The 11,700-nt window shown below is 36.8% G+C and overlaps 1 protein-coding gene across 3 annotated transcripts in view; it reads right to left on the bottom strand.

Annotated features, from left to right (window-relative positions):
- The window catches only part of camkk1a (calcium/calmodulin-dependent protein kinase kinase 1, alpha a), a 101,835-nt gene extending 97,356 nt beyond the window's left edge, over positions 1–4,479 (bottom strand). For all 3 annotated transcript variants that reach the window (XM_051110387.1, XM_051110389.1, XM_051110383.1), the window contains exon 1: positions 4,102–4,479. The gene's annotated coding sequence lies outside the window, so the exon portion shown is untranslated. The remainder of the gene's footprint in view (positions 1–4,101) is intronic.
- Between the last annotated feature and the right edge of the window lie 7,221 nt (positions 4,480–11,700).

Here is an 11,700-nt window from a genome sequence, read left to right on the forward strand (position 1 = left end):
TTAACAAAACCTGCATTCAGGTCCGGCTACATTCTAGTACGTAACGCCCAATTGCAACCCACCACATTCCGACGGATAAAATCAAGTCACTCCCTACATTTATTTTCTTGTCAAACATCCTGTTTCAGGCAGAAATGCACTGTCATGCAAGAATTACTGACCATGCAGAATTCTAGAAAGCTGCATTACAGTGAATTTATTCTTAAGCTAAAATGCTCAAATTAAATATTTCCTTTTCTTTTATTTTCAGTTATCCTTTGGTATCCTTTGGAGTTAAATGGTTTAAGACAAGCTCTTAGTAAAGACAAGATATCACAATAAAATGTCACTGTCACAGCAACTATGGAAGTAAAATGTGACCCTGGACCACAAAACCAGTCATAAGTAGCATTGGTTTATTTGTAGCAATAGCCAAAAATACACTGTATGGGTCAAAATGATCAATTTTTCTTTTATGCCAAAAATCATTAGGATATTAAGTAAAGATCCTGTTCCATTAAGATATTTCGTAAATTTCCTACTGCAAATATATCACAACTTAATTTCTGATTAGTAATATGCATTGCTAAGAACTTCATTTAGACAATTTTCAAGGTGATTGTCTCAGTATTTTGATTTTTTTAAACCCTTAGATTCCAGATTTTCAAATAGTTGTATCTCAACCAAATATTGTCATATCCTAACAAAAAATCTTATTATTCAGCTTTCAGATAATGTATAAATGTCAATTTAAAAAAATGTCACAAATGGGTTGCAAATGCAGTTTTACATTGTCATTATGATAATGTAGTAAGATGGGAATCAACATTAGCGAAAACCAATTATAAACAAATTAAAAACTTTCAATGCTTTTCATATCAGATGAGCTTGTAAAAGATGACGTGTAGTTCTGATGTGACTAAATGGAGTACAAAACGAATCTGCCACTTTTGCTTTTATTATATTTCTCAAATATTCATATAATCGTCTGCAAGACACTGTTCTGAAACAGAAGACTCTTCTCTAGTAAAATATTCACAAAGAGACTATCACAACTGTCTGCACTTACAGCTCAGCCCCCTCTGTCTGTGGTCAGCATATATCCAGCAAAATAATGACTGACAGAGCAGTCTGATTCTGGCTTGCATTTTAATAAAGGCTGATTGCACGTTATCAGTTTAACACACTCACACAGAGACACAGGAAGCTTGTCGCATCTTCTCTCACACTCACCAGGAGCGACTGAGCACTGCTGAAGTGCCGCCAATAGATGTATAACCCCTGAATTATTCTCTCACATCCAGCTCTCAGCGGCCCCTGCGACTGTGCTGGCTATGATGCACTAAAAATGATAAATACTGCGTCTAGTAGCTTACATTTGGAGAACAGCCATCTAATTGGCAATTAAAGCAGATAAGAAATGCCTGTTGTACTCCACACTCAGTATAGGCACAGGGATATTCAGAAACACAGCTGTATTTAACCACATTGTTCTATTCTCCTGCATGACTGTTTCATGGCATTCCTGTCTAGTTGCTGATACTGTGAAATCCTTCAAGCACAGTAGAATCAATACAGTCAATGTGGATTAGATTTACAGAGCCAGAAAGGATCACAATCTGGTGTGTGTTACAGAACCAATCCAACAGGTCAACGGTATGTAATGCATCCCAGTATTGTGTTATAACCCCAAATAACATGCTGCTGAGGGATTCAGACTAAACTCTATACTAGTTTCCATTCCCTAAAGTCTGTATGGACACAAAGCCAATCAAAAAATCAGTTTCCACACACAGACACACAAAAAAATAAGAAATTGTTTTCACATTACATACGTATTGTTTTCTGTGATTTTAAACATACAAATTCTGAATTACAAATGGTAGGATTTGACAAAAAACGTGAAAACTAACAATTACCAGTTTGCAAAAGCAGCCATCATCCACTATTCCTGTTGGAATAAACTGTCTAAACCAGTCTAAACTGGTTGGCTTGTCTTCAAGCCTGGTTAGAGCTGATTTAAGCTGGTTTTGAACACTTCTTTAGCTGGTCAGGCCGAGAGACCAGTTAAAGGGGTCATCGGATGCCCATTTTCCACAAGTTGATATGATTCTTTAGGGTCTTAATAAAAAGTCTCTAATATACTTTGATTAAAAATTCTCAATGGTTTTGTAAAAAAACACCCTTTTACCTTGTCAAAATGAGCGCAAAATGATCGCAAAGATTCATAAAATAACCCTTATACTCACTTCTGCTGTAAGTGAAGCTGGATCATGAATGATTCGTGCGAACATAGACGGATATATGTAGATCGGGAGGCGCATTCCCTTCTCAAACAAATCTACTGCATCTTCAGTGGCTCAGATGTCGGGAGTAAATGACGACCACTATGTTCATTATTACATCCAGCAACACAACACCTCAATTGCTCAATCGGAGATATTCTTGTCTAACTTACATCCCTGCTCCAGCATCGAAACAAAGAGGGCGGACTGTGACGGCTCATTCAAGGTAAATCGCTCATGTCAATCAACTATCGTGGGAGCGGCCTCTGCGGGTGTGACGCAACAACGACAGGCATTTGAGAATGGCTCGATTTGAAAAAGGGGATATTATTTTTACAGATTAATTAAAAACCGCTGCATGGATTTTTATCATTATAGGGCAGATTTGTACATACACTGCCAACACACATTAATGTTCAAACAGCATGAAAAAGTGAACTTAGCATCCGATGACCCCTTTAAAGAGCAGATATATAGTAAAGTAGATAGACTATATGTGACCCTGGACCACAAAACCATTCATAAGTAGCACAGGTAAATTTGTCGCAATAGCCAATACATAGTATGGGTCAAAATTTTCCTTTTATGCCAAAATCATTAGGATATTAAAGAGTTAAAGATCATGTTCCATAAAGATGTTACGGTAAATTTCTACCGTAAATATATAAAAGCTTATTTTTGATTACTAATAATTGCTAATAACTTCATTTGGACAACTTTAAAGGTGATTTTCTCAATAATTAGATTTTTTTACATCCCTCAGATTCCAGATTTTCAAATAGTTGTATTTCGGCCAAATATTGTCCCATAAACCATACATCAATGGAAAGCTTATTTATTTAGCTTTCAGATGATGTATAAATCTCAATTTTAAAAAATTGACTCTTATGACTAGTTTTATGATCCAGGGTCACATACGCAAATAAATAAATGAATGAATAAATAAAGGTACGGTCTACTAGTTCAGACAAGCTAATAACCAGCTAACACCCAGCTTAGACCAAGCTCAAAAACACACAGCTACCAGTCTAAGCTGGATTTTCCAGCAGGGTGGGCAGAAGTTCAGTGTGAGAGAGAACATTCGGACTGAATTTATTTACTGTAATAAAACCAGCTAAATAAAGTATGCTGCAGGCGTCGCTTCATATCTTCTTGTTGAATTGGTTGTATTGACTGCAGTCGTTTTATTCTGCTGGCTGGAGTTTGGAAAAGGTCATCTGAAGTGCAAAAACTTTTACTCAGAGTACTCAAATCTATCGAAAATTCCTCTTCATCCTCCCCATAGAAATCAACGAGCAATAATGCGATAACCGCGATATTGCCAGGTGTATCATAACTATTATCTTTTCTGTCGTTATTAAAATAGGCTCATTTATGGTAAACAGCAGACCAGTTGACCTGTCGTCACAAACTTATGTACTTAAATTATATTCAAATAATCTCACTGCTAAATGCCAATCGCAATTTGTTTATTGACGTCATAACAGCGTTAAAAGAATTAACAGCGTTATAAACACATAACTGCAATGGGTAACGGTACATGTCCATTCATTATGCTTCAGTTCAGTCCAACAAACACAACGCTTTGATTCTGGCTGCACTCCTGTTCTGTACCATAGTGAATATAGTGTAATCAGGGTGACAGAAGGGGGCTCTCATAGTAAGAAACCGCCCCTTGTGCTCTCCTCACTAAATTAAGCAGCTGCATTGTTCAAACAGCACTGCAACAGCTTCTCCTCTGTCTTACTGCCAAGTGCCTCGCTCGACCACCGCTGCTGTTAATGACCACAACAAAACACCGCCACTATCAACATGCTGATATGGTAACTGTACTCACGTATCAACTTGGTCGTTTGTCTTTTGTTCAACAATCTCCCGACCAGAGCTCCCGTAATTTGAAGTTGCTTTCGATTTAGCTCAAGCCGATGGCACGCGAATCAGTCTGCGTCCTGGTGTTTGAAAAAAGTTTCACTTCCAAAATCGAGCTGTCAAAGATCCTCGGCGTGTTTCGAGGCTTCGGGAGCGTGTAGTGAGTGACAGCTGGCTTCATCAATGTCACTGCTGTCTGTCGCTCACGGGTCTATCCGAACAAGCATGTTGCTGCCTCTTATTAGGTTGAATGATGCTCGGGCTTTATTTGGCGACGGAATCTCCGCATCATTTCAGTCTCTTGTGAGTCAGTTTAATGGAATATATGTGCCCCATCCCTCTCTCTCTCTCTTCCGCACTGCTGACAGATCCCCGACCGACCGAGCAAGCCAGAGCAGCTTCAAACGCTACAGCCCGTCACATGCTCTCTGTCATCAGCTTTCGTTTATTAGCAACGCTACAGATCCGTCAAGTGAATTACACAGAATTAAATTGCGTCTCTTATCATGTGTAACATAACCACGCCGACAGAAAGCTTGGATGAACTTCACGATCCATCAAACATTTCCCTTTCTTTTACTACGGTGTGGTCCTAATGTCCGCCGGGTTCATGGCACACTAGTCTCAGCTTCAGACGCCACGCCCACAGACCGCCTACTGTCTGTTCTCTAATGTCTTATACTCCACACAACAATTAAAAGCACTTTCTGATCACATCTGATTGGTTAGCATTACACAATGCCCAAGACACACAGGTTTTCTTTTTATCAGCCTGGAAACTTAAACACTTTTAAGGATGAATTTATATCTTGACTTGGTTGCAACATTTATTAGATACACCCAATAATTTGACCAGTTTTGCCATGTTGCAGCATGTCTTTGAAAGATACTCATTTTATGGAAATTACATTTCTACAATCATGCATTGAGACAGTCATGCCTTGGTGTATATAGAATTATGAAGCTGTAAATAAATGTACATGTATATACACTGTAAAGCAGGTGTACATAATGTATTTTATTAGATATTTTATACTTTGTTATTATATTATAGGTGTATGTATATGGGCCATTCTACAGAATTGGTGCATAGTCAGTTGGAAACATCTAGAGGGAAAAAACACAAATTTCCACAAATTTTGTATGTATGCAAATTGTATAATATCTAAGGTACACATTTCTAGTAATTATGCAATTAATTCTCATATTATATTTTCAGAAAGTTTTGGAATACTGGTCCTCTCCCAAAATTTGTCACTACAGAAAGACAGTAATATATAATTTAATAAGCAGGGTTATATTGACCTATTAAGATTTTGTTTACATCTATCTTGTAAATATATATTTTGCTATTGAACAATTACAATTTTAAAAATATTTCAAGTGTAATTTATAAGATTGTTGTATTTTGAATCCAGTTGATCACACTGATTTCATAGTTAAGGATTCATTAGTTTGAATATACATTGAAGCAAACACTATCATAACATCTTAGTTGATAACTCAATATACTTTATTTTTGACAAAACATCACATGTGTCGGTCCTGACTGCACATTTTCAGTAGTGACAGTAATGTTTTGGTAGCGACCACATCACATTACTGAATTTTAACTTGCATACTAAAACACTACTAAAAAATACTCCAATACTAAAAATTTGCATAACTGTACTAATTTTTTCCCCCAAATAAAGGATTATGTGTTCACTTTTGTCAATACCAAAACAATGATGACATGTTTCGGTCAGGACTGTTACTGTAGTGACAACCTGCTGACAAAAAAAACAAACAAACAAACAAAAAAAAAACTACGCTTGTTGGCTGGTTTTAGCTGGTCTTAGCTGGTCATAGCTGGTCAGCAGGCTCATTTTAGAGGGGTTTTGGCCACTTCCTTAGCTGGTCATGCTGGGAGACCAGCTGGAACAACCAGCTAAAACCAGCTACTTCCATCTTAAACAAGCTAAGACCAGCCAACCAGCCTAGGTTGGTTTTAGTTGTTTTTTTTTTTTTGTTTGTTTTTTTTTTTCAGCAGAGAATTTTACTTTTGGGCCCATCTCAAAAATGCTAATCAGCACATGGTTAGCTAGCACAGTTCTGATCAGTTGTACATACATAAAAACTAAATTTTACAAAATAACACCAACCCCCTTCCCCGCCAAACATTGTGTCACTACCAGTGACTTAAATTCAGTTAGTTAAATTAGTCTCAGCTTATGGACTAAAACATACACGGTTTCAGTAGTGACATGATTTTTAGAGATATTTTTAGAAAGAGATATATAAAACGTCACTTTAAAAAAAATCAAAAAGATATATATAAAAAAAAAACTATGGAATAAAATTAATATGTAATTCAATATCATTTTCATAAGTTGAAATTTAGTGTTTGGGAAAGCCACCTCCCAACTGAAAGTACCCAATAAATTATGATTTTACATATATTAAGCTTACTGATATTTTAAAAATTATTGATGATATTACACAATAGGTAATAGAAGGACCTTAGTAAACATCTAAGATTTTCTTTTTATGCTTTTTAAATGTGTTTTTTGCTTGTGGGACAGCATTTTGGCCCATACAATGTGTATGTTTGAGTGTTGTTTTAGTTTCACTGAGATATATGTTCAATATCCTAGAATAATATTGATTTTTAATTATATAAAAATAATACTGCAAAATAAAAATTGTAGGAGTATGGCTGTTTGCTATTCTGAGCATAATCCCCCACCCCCATAAGATTATAAGATTATATGAGAGAAAACATGATCTAAAGCTATTACGCTTTTAATATACAGTTAATTAGACCTGTTGAAAGGCAAGGTAGCTGAACAAACAACCTTATGCTTGAGTGCCTATAAATTTAAGAGGAAACAGCAACATGCCCCATGGGTAATGACAAGTGAGTTCATTTATTCAAAAGGTCAAACCCATCTGTTCCTTTTACTTTTGCCTATTACAGACTAATCTGAGTCTACAAGACATTCTGATGTAAGTAATGGGTGGTGAAGTAAGTTAGCGTGTACATGTGCCAGCGGGAATAGAGGTTGTGTTGCATCCAGGTACCCATAATGCTGAGCAAAGAGCTTCAAAGGAAAATTCTTGTCCTGGGGGAGTGTTCGGAGATTGCAGCACTTGTCATGGTGCTCAAAGTGCAAAGAGGACATGGAAGTAATCAAATGTACCACTGCCTAATGATGATTACATGCACATCTAATCCAAAGAAAAACACACTCACCATCACACACAAGCCGTTTCAGACGCATGTACACATACACAAGGACTCATTATGTAGCTACTGTGCAATTTTCTTTTCTCCTGCCTTTTCTCTCTCACCTTTTACCATCAATGAGTGTATCCTTGCGAGTTCCATTCAGTCTTTTCACAATAATACTCTGAATGTCTGCTGTTGAGTTTGCTATGACTCATACCAATAATTTACACCAATGCTTTTAATATGCTCTCACTCCAACCAAATCAAGAAGAGAGAAAGGGGTAATAGACAGAGAAACAACAACCAAGCGGTGGGGAAACGATGGGGGAGAGAAGGAAAGAGGGATTGGGTGGCAGAGTGATTTATCAAGCTGAAGGAAGAAGAAATCAAAAGCGGATCCTTAAGCCTCGAGCAAAACTGCGACAAATAGGCAGCTTTAGAAACCTCTATGTTTGAACATTGACAGAGAAGAGAAGAAAAGCAATATGGTGGAATTATTGCATCATTTCACAGTGTAGTCTCACTAGCATAAACTAAAATATATGGCTACTTCAATTTTTTCATAGGTGTCATTCGGTCTTTACTGGTCATGCTGTAGATTTTTGATTCACTAAATATAATCGCTTCAAGTGCCATTTGTTTGTAAATCATGTGTGAATCTGTCTACACTGGTCACGCTGTAGGTATTTGACTCACTAAAAAGACAGGACCCACCAGGACCCAAAAGTGGGACAGGACCCACCCACTTTTGAAGACAGATGATATCGGACCCACCCACTTTTACCGTCTCTAATTCAGCGAATATGTCTGCGCACTTTTTAGAGCGCCATAAGTCAAATCCATTCCACATGATGAATGCGCTAACAGATTAAGCTCCATGCTCACGCATATGAACAGGCATCTGGGGAAGTGGATGGTGTGGGCGCATCAGGCGCAATCATTAAGGACCCACCCACATTTATTTTGCTTCCGACACCCACGCATAAGTGCCATTTGTTCATGGATCGGTCTACAATGGTCACATTGTAGGTTTTTGATTCACTTAAAAGAACTGGCTTATAAGTGCCATTCATGCGTGAATCGATGAATCAGCTTACACTGGTCACATTGTAGTTTTTTTGATTCACTAAAAAGAACCAGTTTATAAGTACCATTTGTATATGAATTGGTCTTTACTGGTCACACTGTAGGTTTTTGATTCACTATAAAGAACTGCTTCATAAGTGCCACTCATGTGTGAATCTGTCTACATTGGTCAGGCTGTAGGTTTTTGACTCACGAAAAAGAATTGTTTTAAGTGCCATTTGTTCATGAATCGGTCTACACTGGTCACACTGTAGGTTTTTGATTCACTTAAAAGAACCGGCTCATAAGTGCTGTGCATGAATCTGTCTACACTGTAGGTCAGGGGTGTCCAACCCTGTTCCTGGAGATCGACCTTCCTGCAGAGTTTAGTTCCAACCCTTAATCAAACACACCTGTCTGTAATTATCAAGTGCTCCTTCAGATCCTAATTAGCTGGTTCAGGTGTGTTTGGTCAGCATGGGAGCTGAACTCTGCAGGAAGGTCGATCTCCAGGACCAGGGTTGAGCACCCCTGCTTGTAGGTGAATCAGTTTACGCTGGTCACGCTGTAGTTTTTTTTTTTTTTTTGATTCAGTAAAAAGAACCGGTTCATATGTGCCATTTTTGTGCGAATCGGTCTACACTGGTCACACCGTAGGTTTTTAATTCACTTAAAAGAACCAGTTCATAAGAGCCATTCATGAATGAATTGGACTACAAAGCTTTCATGGTATGTTTTTAAAACTAAAAAATGAATGTTTATGTTTATGATTTCTTTTGCCATTGTAAACACAGATAAACTGTTTGAAGTTGTCTACAGACAATAATGAAGTTATACTGCAGGCTAAAGATACTCCTAAAGACAGCGTTCAGTCAAAGATGAGATGACACAGATAGCGTTAATATGCAGCTTAATTATAGGCTCATTATTAGCGGAAGAAAACAGATTATGCGGCTGAATCGCTCACACCTCCTCTGAGCAATCAAGCAAAATGTCAAAATTATTGTTTAGATGGAATTAGTTCAATATGTAATACAGTGGTTCCAGATATACAGTATACAGTATGTTTCATCTGAAGAAGAAATAGGGTCAGAGATGGAATGTGATTTTGGCAAAACAAAGGAAAAATGATGTGCAGCTAATATCGAATAAGGTTTTTAGATGCATGCTTATTAAGGGATCACAGCTAGGTAGGAAAAAAGGATGAAGCCAGTATTTAAAAAAAAAAAAAAAAAAAACTCACACACAGGCGTATTATATAATATGGTTCTGGCATACTGAGATACAGCAACAAAACAAAAATGAGAAGAAAGATGAATTAAAAAAGAAGGGTGAAAGACAGACAGAGAGAGGGGTCTGACAGATAAATTAGGCCTCAAAAACAAATCTAAATGTTATATAATCCTAATATTAAGAACTAAATTAGCATGTTACTCCTCTATGTAAGATCACATTTGTTCTTTAAATTTTCCAGAATAATTATTGCAATATTAAAAGGATAATTCACTCAAAACTGCAAAACATTCTGCAGAACACAAAAGAAGACATTTAGAAGAACGTTGTGAGTTCCAAACAATGGACTTTCTTTGAATTTCATTTCTCAAATTCTCTTTTTTGTTCTACAGAAGCAAGTCATACAGGTTTGTAACAACATGAGGGTGAGTAAAAGACGACAGACTTTTCAGATTTTCGGGTAAACATTCCTTTAACAGCATAATTTGTTAGTCAAAAAAATAATCAACTAAATAATTGGATTTACTTGATTTGCATTATCTTCATTACACATATGTGATTGTAAATAAAAATATAGCTGCAAGCAGCAATTACCGGGGTTTGAGCATATAAGGCCTTTAAGGTGCTATGCAAAGTTGTTCAGAATGAGGGAATATATCATACAATATGAATCAATATGATCTAGTGTTTGTGTGAATATATGAGCATTTTTTTTTTAGCAATTTGAGGCCATTTACCATAGAAATCTTGTGTTTTAAAAGCCTTTTTAACTGTTATAGCGCCACCTATAGTCCGACCTCCACAAAACTTTGCATGCTTGTTAAGAGTCACCTGACACATATTCTCCCCAATTTTCATAAAGTTTTGAGTTTTCGTTTTGGTTTTATAGGCTTTTGGGTATATGTGGCCACGCCCCTTTTCTAAATTACCCTGTTAAGGACAAAAATCAACATTTTTTTGATAATTATTGATCTAGAGAGTCCAGAGAATATTACTGCAGTGGTTTGAGATTGAGCTAAAAACCTAGGACTAGTTCGCAAAAGTAGGTTTTTAACATATTTGTGAATATTTACTGAACGATTTGATTGACAGCAATGGTTCTTGAGGCAAATTGTTCATCATGAGGAGATCTATCAAATGATATGCGTATTGTGTGGATGTGTGAAACACCACGTGATTACAGAGCCATAAAACTCATTAGCGCCAATTTCTTTCAAAATTCTTACAGACCTTTAGGGCCATGAGTCGAACATGCCCAGTGAGTTTTGTTCCGATTGGCCTCCATTAACCTTGTCTAATAGGTGCTCAAACTTCATTGGCCGATGGCGGCCATGTTTTTTGAGATACGCGAATGTCCTCATAGACCCTTATGGCACACTGGACAGAGACAATGCATACCAATTTTCAGGTTGATCGGACCAACGATTGCATAGTTATAGTCATTTTCTTATAGCGCCACCAAGTGGCAGAGCTGTGCAATTTTTTTTTATTTGACCAAAGATTGAGTTTATACACATGTGTACTGAGTTTGGTGAAGATACCTCATTTGGTCAAACCCCATATAAAAAAAAAATCCTTACAATTACAATAGGGTTTCAGCACTACGTGCTCGAACCCCTAATTACTCAAGTCTTCAGTGTCGTTTCTTCAGAAATCACTCTAATATGCTGATTTGGTGCCCAAGAAACATTTCTTCTTATTATCAATGTTAAAAACTCTTGTTTTGCTTAATACTTTTGTGAAAACTGTGATACTTTTTTTTTCAGGATTATTTGAAACAGAAATCATTTGTAACATTGTAAACATCTGCACTGTCACTTTTGATCAATTTAATGCATCCTTGCCGAATAGAAGTATTAAAAAAGGCTTACTGACCTCAAAGATTTGAACAGTGGTGTATTTTGTATTAATAGACTTCTTTAGTATTTGTTTTACATGTTTACATCTAATAAACTCCAGTGTGGCTCGAGCCTGGGCATTTATAAATCATACAATATGGCAGTGACAGGGTCTGGAGAATATAATCAGCAAGGTTTAAAGTCTCTGTGGTCTCAGAGT

Source organism: Labeo rohita, chromosome 5, assembly GCF_022985175.1.
Source record: "Labeo rohita strain BAU-BD-2019 chromosome 5, IGBB_LRoh.1.0, whole genome shotgun sequence".
In the NCBI taxonomy this organism is placed as follows: Eukaryota; Metazoa; Chordata; class Actinopteri; order Cypriniformes; family Cyprinidae; genus Labeo; species Labeo rohita.